The following is a 7269-nucleotide window of genomic DNA, read 5'->3' as shown; positions in this document are numbered from 1 at the left end:
GCCCGTCGGCAGGAGGTCACGGGACAGACCCAGATGCCATGGGTCGACTGACTGAGATGAGTGGCCGATGCACCACCTGTGCGCCCAACTGTGCCAACTTGCTGTGCTTTAGCCACCCGGCGCTCCGCTCGTTGTTGTGAGCGTCGCTCCTCTGCCCTCCGTTGTTGCTGGAGGGCGACTGCCTCCAACTGCCAATTTTTGTCTCAAAAGCCACAGAGACAAACAATCTGTACCGTAACTGCGATTGACATGATCGTCATTATCACATGTTGCAATGCAATTCCTGTTATGACATCACACCGCAATCTATCACAAATTTTGAGTTCAGTTTCTGCTCAAAATGCAAAATGCTCATCATCACCGGTGTCAATCTCCGATTTGGTCTGGAGGTGCTCGTGCCGTTGACAACATGTCGTCCTCACATTCCAGTCCTTGGGAGGGGCCTACGACGTCCACATAATTGCCTTTTAACTATCCCAAGAACAAGGATGAGAAGAGGTGACAGGCAACGCCTTTGCACGTCTCGGCTGCACCGACGTTTTGGAACCATCTTGTTTGCTCCCTGAAGATCGTAAATCTTGTTCCAAAAATAAGTCTGAAGCAGAAGATTAGCGCTGGATAATAACCACATTTGCAAATGTTATTACGTAGCTTTGATCCTTACCCATGTATCGATAGTTCGATTTTAATGTGTGATTGTATAGACGGGACTGTGTCATCCATAATAGAGGTTTTTTTGGGGTTAGATCGCGTAAATATATAAATGTGTCGTTAAAACCCGCCACCACCCGACACAGCCAACTAGTAAGGGTTGTCACGTCAACAGAACGTGGCCAATTCGTCACTAGTACAGCACTAGTGTATAGTGAAGTGTATAGTAGTGTAGTGTATAGTGTAGTGTATAGTGTAGTGTATAGTGTAGTGAATAGTGTAGTGTATAGTAGTGTAGTGTATAGTGAAGTATTTTATTAGTACAGCACCACCGGTGTGTTGGAGAGCCAAGCCATGACATTTACAATCTGAGTTCGACGTTTCGCCAGTAATTGCAACTAGCTTCAGCCTTACTAGTTGGCTGTGTCGGGTGGTGGCGGGTTTAAAGACACATTTATATATTTACGCGATCTCACCCAAAAACAACTTCTATTAGGGAACTCTGTGTTGTTTTTGGTGTAATCTGGAATTGTTTTTTGTTTTGCTGCCTTACCCCAACATTTGGTGTTTAAAACTAGGCAGGAATTGATGTACTTGGCTACTATAAATGTCCACGTGATAAGCCATTTCGTTGAGCTATTATTTGTGGCCAGGTCGCTTCTGAAAAAGAGCTATATAGGTCAGTGGGACTTACCTGGTAAAATACAATTAAAAACATACTTGTATTTTTAAGTGGGAAGAGATGTCTTGCAGGAGTAAGAGACACAGACTGAAAATGCACGCATAAAATCTTCACCAAAGACAGAGGGCCTGGACTGAACTAAATCGGTATATTTAAAAAGACAGATAACATCGATAGATTGGACAATGATAAAAAAAAAGCATTTAAAAAACGGTGAATTGAGATACAGGAAAATATTGCCGTTTGTATCGTGCAGCTGACGATTTAAAATGAGCTCCCCCGTGACGGAGGATATTTCAACCAACATCAATATATTAATAAAAAAAAAAGGAAACGTGCTTTAGAATAAGCGTAACCTGTGATAACGTTTACTGCTTTTTACAAGCCATACATTTCTATCATGTGTACATTGTTATTTGCCACGGGACATCGGTCCCAATTGTGGACGAAATCATTAAACTAAATTAATCTAAGCATCACTCGCCGCCTGAACGCATCTTCCGTGTTGGGGAATATGCCGCACGACAAAGTCTGAGCTAATTCGCTGTCTCTACGCCAGGCGCCGAGTGTACGTATCTCGAGACGAATGTCCACATGACAGAAAGCGAAAACTTCGTCGACTGTTTAAGACCGTTCGATAACCCGGACAAGGCCGCAGCTCGATCCGCGCATTGGTACTGGTTTGGTTACGGTACACCACGCGGCGCATATACCAAGGTCACGGAGCGCGTGCGTGACGTCATAGTTGGTGGGCGGATGGCTGGAAAACACCCACAGGCTTTTTGCGGCCATCCTTTTCCGGCAATTCTAAGCATCGAGGATTAATCAACGCCGAAATTGGTGCGGCGTTCCAATGTGATTTATCAGTGGCAACCATCAGAAGGCCACGGGGTATTGGTAAAGTGGCCAAACTGCCCATCGACTCAGAAGGCTTAGTCGGGTACCCCAATGGGGCGGTTGATGTCATCTTGCACCGCGCGGTGCAATGGTCACTCAACTCGACTGCGCTGCCGTGCCTTCACCGACTCGCAATTGAACCGGCGTGGTGAAGTATGGTCAAACAAGCCGACCACACGAGCAGGCACAGCGTGGGAGAACAGGGCCTGGTCTAAGCGGTGGGTTTTACCCAATAATAATAATAATAGCTGGCGGCACATTGTGCAGTTGATGCATGCCGCTATATCAGGCGTTCTTCATTGCAAGGCCCTGCGGGCAACTGGCGACCCCTGCGTGGCCTTTAGTATGGCCCCTGACGTGCGTCCCCCCGACAAATACACAAATTTGAAAACACCCCCACAACATCGTGCTGCTGTCAACCCCTCAAATAGCTTCAAATGTGTGGCGGCCCTCACCTATGATGTCTTATTGGCGAAAGTTAGCGAAGAACACCACGCTCCAATATTCACCGTTATCGACAATAAAAAAAAACCCGAATAAACCTGTGATTTTAAACGCACCGTAAATCACGGTGACCTCGACTGCTCTCGTTAAAACACACCGTTAAAACGCAGCACTCCCTCGAGATGTGGCCAACGGCAGGCCGACGCTTTTTTTTTCAAATCAATATTTGTTTGCTTTCAATGCCCTTTGCAGCATTTGCCCATGACCAGCGTTACTAAAATGCAGGCGGAGTTCGGGAAGATATTTCGTGAGAAATGAAGCCCTGCCTACTACTACTACAGTACTATATTTAACTACAACTACTTAAGGATCAAATCACTCGGACTGCCCCCGATCTCGCGAGATCTCGGGAAACTCTTCAGTACCCCAGAGCCTGGACAGCGCCTGGGTTGCAGAGCCGGCTGCGAAAAAAAACTGTCAAGCGGTGGGTAGCAAACTCCAATGTTGTACCGCACTTCTGCTCCTCCACAAGGGTCTCCGCTTCCAACCTCTTGGCCAAACCCACACTGACCAGCGCGGTGAAGCTTGGTCACGTAACCCACACGACCCCGACGGAGTGGCGTGACCCTCAATTGAAAGGGCTACGTCCTTAAATGCCCTTTTACCTAATTACATTGCAGGGGTAGTGAGATATGGTTCGCGGCGTGTGGTCATTATCCAGCGGCGGACTGAACACGACCCCCACTATAATATTTATCCAAGAAAGGGTCACGGAGTCTCGAGGCTCATTATTAGGAGCAGGAGACACGGTCCAGTATGGTAAGAGCAGCTCTTCGTCTCGTAACTGCCGTGTGCTAGCGGGCGCTCAGAGACACGATTTCCTGGAATATTTCGTTCATGACACAAAAAAAGGCTTTCAAGTTACGGTCAAGCGCGGTTTTCGAGTGAGGACGTAACATTGATTCGAGCGTGTGGGACTTCCCGTTGCAGTGACATCACGAGAGGGGCAATGACGAAGCGGCTCATTGTAACTTGAGACTTTGTTTGGATTATAGTTCACGAGAATGACTCGATAAGACTGTGTGGCCGTAAAAAAGTATACGATAGGCGACGTTTCTGGCAATGACCCTTCACAGCACATGTGCTAGTGGGCTCGTCAGGGTTAGGGGCAGGCGTAATACTCGCGGCTGCTTAGTTGCGTAGGGTCAGTGAGAGGACTGGTGCTCGTGAGCCCATTGTGGGACCTGAGGATACATCACCTTCTAGATTTGAAGTTTCTGTGACTGCAAGGATCCATACTCTTCGGTTCTTTCGGTAAAGTCACGTAGCTGAAAATAGAAATACAATAAAAAATAAAAAAAATCACGACGTTTCGGGCGCAACACAAACGTTCGTCCTCAGGTGGGGACAACCACAGCAACGAAACAGTCGCTAAAGTATGTTTTGTCGCTGTGGTTGTGTTGCGCCCGAAACGTCGTGATTTATTTTATTTTAATTTTATTTTATTTTCACCTACGTGACTTTACCGAAAGAACCAAAGAGGATACATCACCTTGGCAGGCCACACCTTCAAGAGGGCAGAAGAGCTACGGACAAGATCTAGAGATGTAGCAAGATAATAGAAACGTAGACGGAGACGTAGTGAAATTAGGGAATGAAAATTCGGACAAGATATAGATGAGTTGAAATTAATTGGATTTCTGAAGTGTTAAAATGCTTTATTGGATTCGAATTTAAGCTGAGATGTTTTGATACAGTCAGATAAACGCATGAATTCCCGGGCCCCTTGAGCTGCTTGGGCACCCTAATCATTTGCTTGGTTTGCTGATGCCTGGCACAACTACGGGCTGGTTGGTTCGTTGATTAGGGCTCTTGGTGTAGGGTTAGTACTTCGTGGATGCTTGGCTATTTGTTCAGGAGTAGTGAGAGAACTCACACTCGTCGCCGATTTACTATATGGCAGAGTTAGGGGGCCGTGGTAGGGCTAATACTAATACTCGTGGCTGGTTGGGTAGGTGGCTAGGGTTAGGGTAGAGCTGGCATGTGATTGGCTGAGTTAATTCCAGTATAAATACATATTTAGAATTTCTGAACTCCTTCCCTTTAGTCTTTTTACCGTCACCCATTCCTGATGCCAAACTAGTGTCGCCGTCTTGGGTTTGACTCGGACAGTCCGGGAATCGGCGCCTTGTTTTTGGCTGGCAGCACAAATTGGTTGGTATCGAGGTCCAGTACCGGTTGTGTGGCTGTGTTGATCTTTATTACGGGATGCCACACAGTTGTGAGAATAGATCGAGTGCCGACCGAACAAAAGATGTACGTGGAAAAAGTTGGCGAAACACAATAACCAAACGCTGCGTTGTTATTTACCTTGGTTGCTTCAGTTCTGTTAGAAAAAGAAAATACACTTGTAATGTACCACGCAGTATTCGCTCACTTTTTGAAGAGGAAGGACGACTGAGGTACGATGAGTTGCCACAAACAAGTGGAAATACAGCCAGGCGGGCAAGCCGGCACCAGCGATTGCCCAAGCTCTACGATCCTCTGTATATAATATTTTCAGCCAATAAATGAGTGGATTTACTGTATATATTAATTTTTTTACCAAGTGACGCCCACTGAGCTATATAGCTCTTTTTCAGAAGCGACCTGGCCACAAATAAGAGCTTAACGAAATGGCTTATCACGTGGACATTTATAACAACCACATTCTCTAAATGCATGTTTCTAAATATAGAGAGGAAAAAACTGGAGGACCCAGAGACAATTCCACGCGACCACGGGTAGAATATGCCACTCTAAATATATAGGCGTCAAGGTCGGGATCGAACACCGCGACCTCCTGTATACAAGGCGAGGTAGTTAACATTTCGCCACCGTGGCACCATATATGTGGGAGGAAAGCGGATCACACGCAGAGGCGGCAACACTCGATTGCGTACTCATGAAACAGATGGAGATTAGTCCACACCTTGCTGTACCGCATTCTCCGGTCCAGCCCAGGGTTGATGGCACCTCGTCGGCGACTGCGGAAAAGGAGTTTCGCGACTTCCGCGTGATCCACCAGCGGTGTTTTCAGACGGCTTCAGCTCGGGGCCACTTTAGCCAATAATTGTTGCGTGTTGCAATCCACCGGTGGATTGACATCTTAAAGGCCCTACCTGTATATGGATGCACGAGGCACTTTGGTGCCTGTGCCCGGAGAAGAGTAACGCACGTCAAGGGAAAGAAAAGCCAACTCGAGAATGTCACACACCATTCGATAGCAGAGCAGCCTCTCCGGCCGCAGGTACTCTGCCACCTGCCGGCCGGCCCGTGGCCCTGGCAGCAACGCGGTTGAATGTTCGGGGAGGCGTTGCCTCGCACGGGCCGCTGCGACGCCTCGTGGCAGTAATCGGGAGCACGTTGTCCCCGCGATTAATAACTAACGGCTTACCTGTTATCGGCGGTTGCATATCTCTACAACAGCGGGCGGAGTTTGATTGACGTAGGTTGGCGTGGCTCTGCTATCTGCTTGGTGCGCGGGAGAAGGAACGCGTTGTCATCACTGAGCACGCGCATCGATCGGTCGCATCGTTGGCATTCGTTCTTGACGAAAGAGTAACAATCGAAGTGCTTCGTTTCGAGCGATTTATCCGATGATTTTAAGTTGTGAGGTTTCAATTTACGAAACCGTGCGATGCCAGAGAAACGGAAGCGTATTGTTTTAACTTTAGATCATAAAACTGGATGTTATATCCGTAAATTGGCAGACGGCAGTTCCAATGCTCTTAACTTCAACGTAAACTACACCCATGTCGGTGGCTATTGGCATCGAGTTCCACGGAAGTTTGTTTTAATTATTATTCGCGATTTTAGATATATCCGCGGGCGTCCTCCCCGTAATTAGCGCGCACAATCGCGAGTCCACCGTGTAACATTCAGTTGATGTTCTCATTTAAACCAGGTGAGAACTCAAGATACCAGGATGAGTCTCATATGCGAGAGTGACCTTGGGGGCGATCGTCTGCCAGGAGGGCGGCGATGGTTGCTCCCTAGAAGCCCAAACGAGGAGCTCGCGGCGCAGCTTTAGAATTTGGCAAATTTGGACCCCGTGACGCCGGCGCCGCACACAGTGGCTCCCTGCTCTTGCGAATGACGTCAGGGGATTATTCCTCCTCCTCGTCTTCCTCCTCTTCTTCCTCTTCTTCGTACGGCTGATGTTGGTGGAGAGCAACAACTGCGCGTTTACACTGCAGTGGATGAACCCGGATGATTGCGCCGGGAGTAGCGGCGCGGCGCATCGTGGCCGCGATGACTCCTCCCCTCCTTCCGCTGCGAGTGAATGAAGACGGCACGTAATACTGCCGTGGGTTTTACACCAGCAGGATTAACCGGGGCGGCCGCCAGAATAGAACCGGCAATCTGCAATAAGCGGCGGCTGCACGACCGCTGGTCCCCGCGTCACCGCCGTATGACAAGAAGTTTCAACGTACACGCGTACACCATTGTATGAGCAGTGTATTGAAATGGGTTAAAATAGTGAGCGTCACACCGGGAATTACCGGCGCCCACTAATAGTCGACGATTTCGATGGATATTTCCTCCAGATTTCG

The 7269-nt window shown here is 48.1% G+C and overlaps 1 protein-coding gene across 1 annotated transcript in view; it reads left to right on the top strand.

Moving 5' to 3' along the window:
* Positions 1-7269, top strand: part of LOC144943503 (vasoactive intestinal polypeptide receptor-like) — a 34511-nt gene that overhangs the window by 10555 nt on the left and 16687 nt on the right. The window lies entirely within an intron of this gene.

The sequence above is a fragment of the Lampetra fluviatilis genome, chromosome 31 (assembly GCF_964198595.1).
Source record: "Lampetra fluviatilis chromosome 31, kcLamFluv1.1, whole genome shotgun sequence".
NCBI lineage: Eukaryota > Metazoa > Chordata > Hyperoartia > Petromyzontiformes > Petromyzontidae > Lampetra > Lampetra fluviatilis.
Note: the sequence above shows the minus strand (reverse complement) of the source record. Positions and strands in the feature narration are given on the sequence as shown.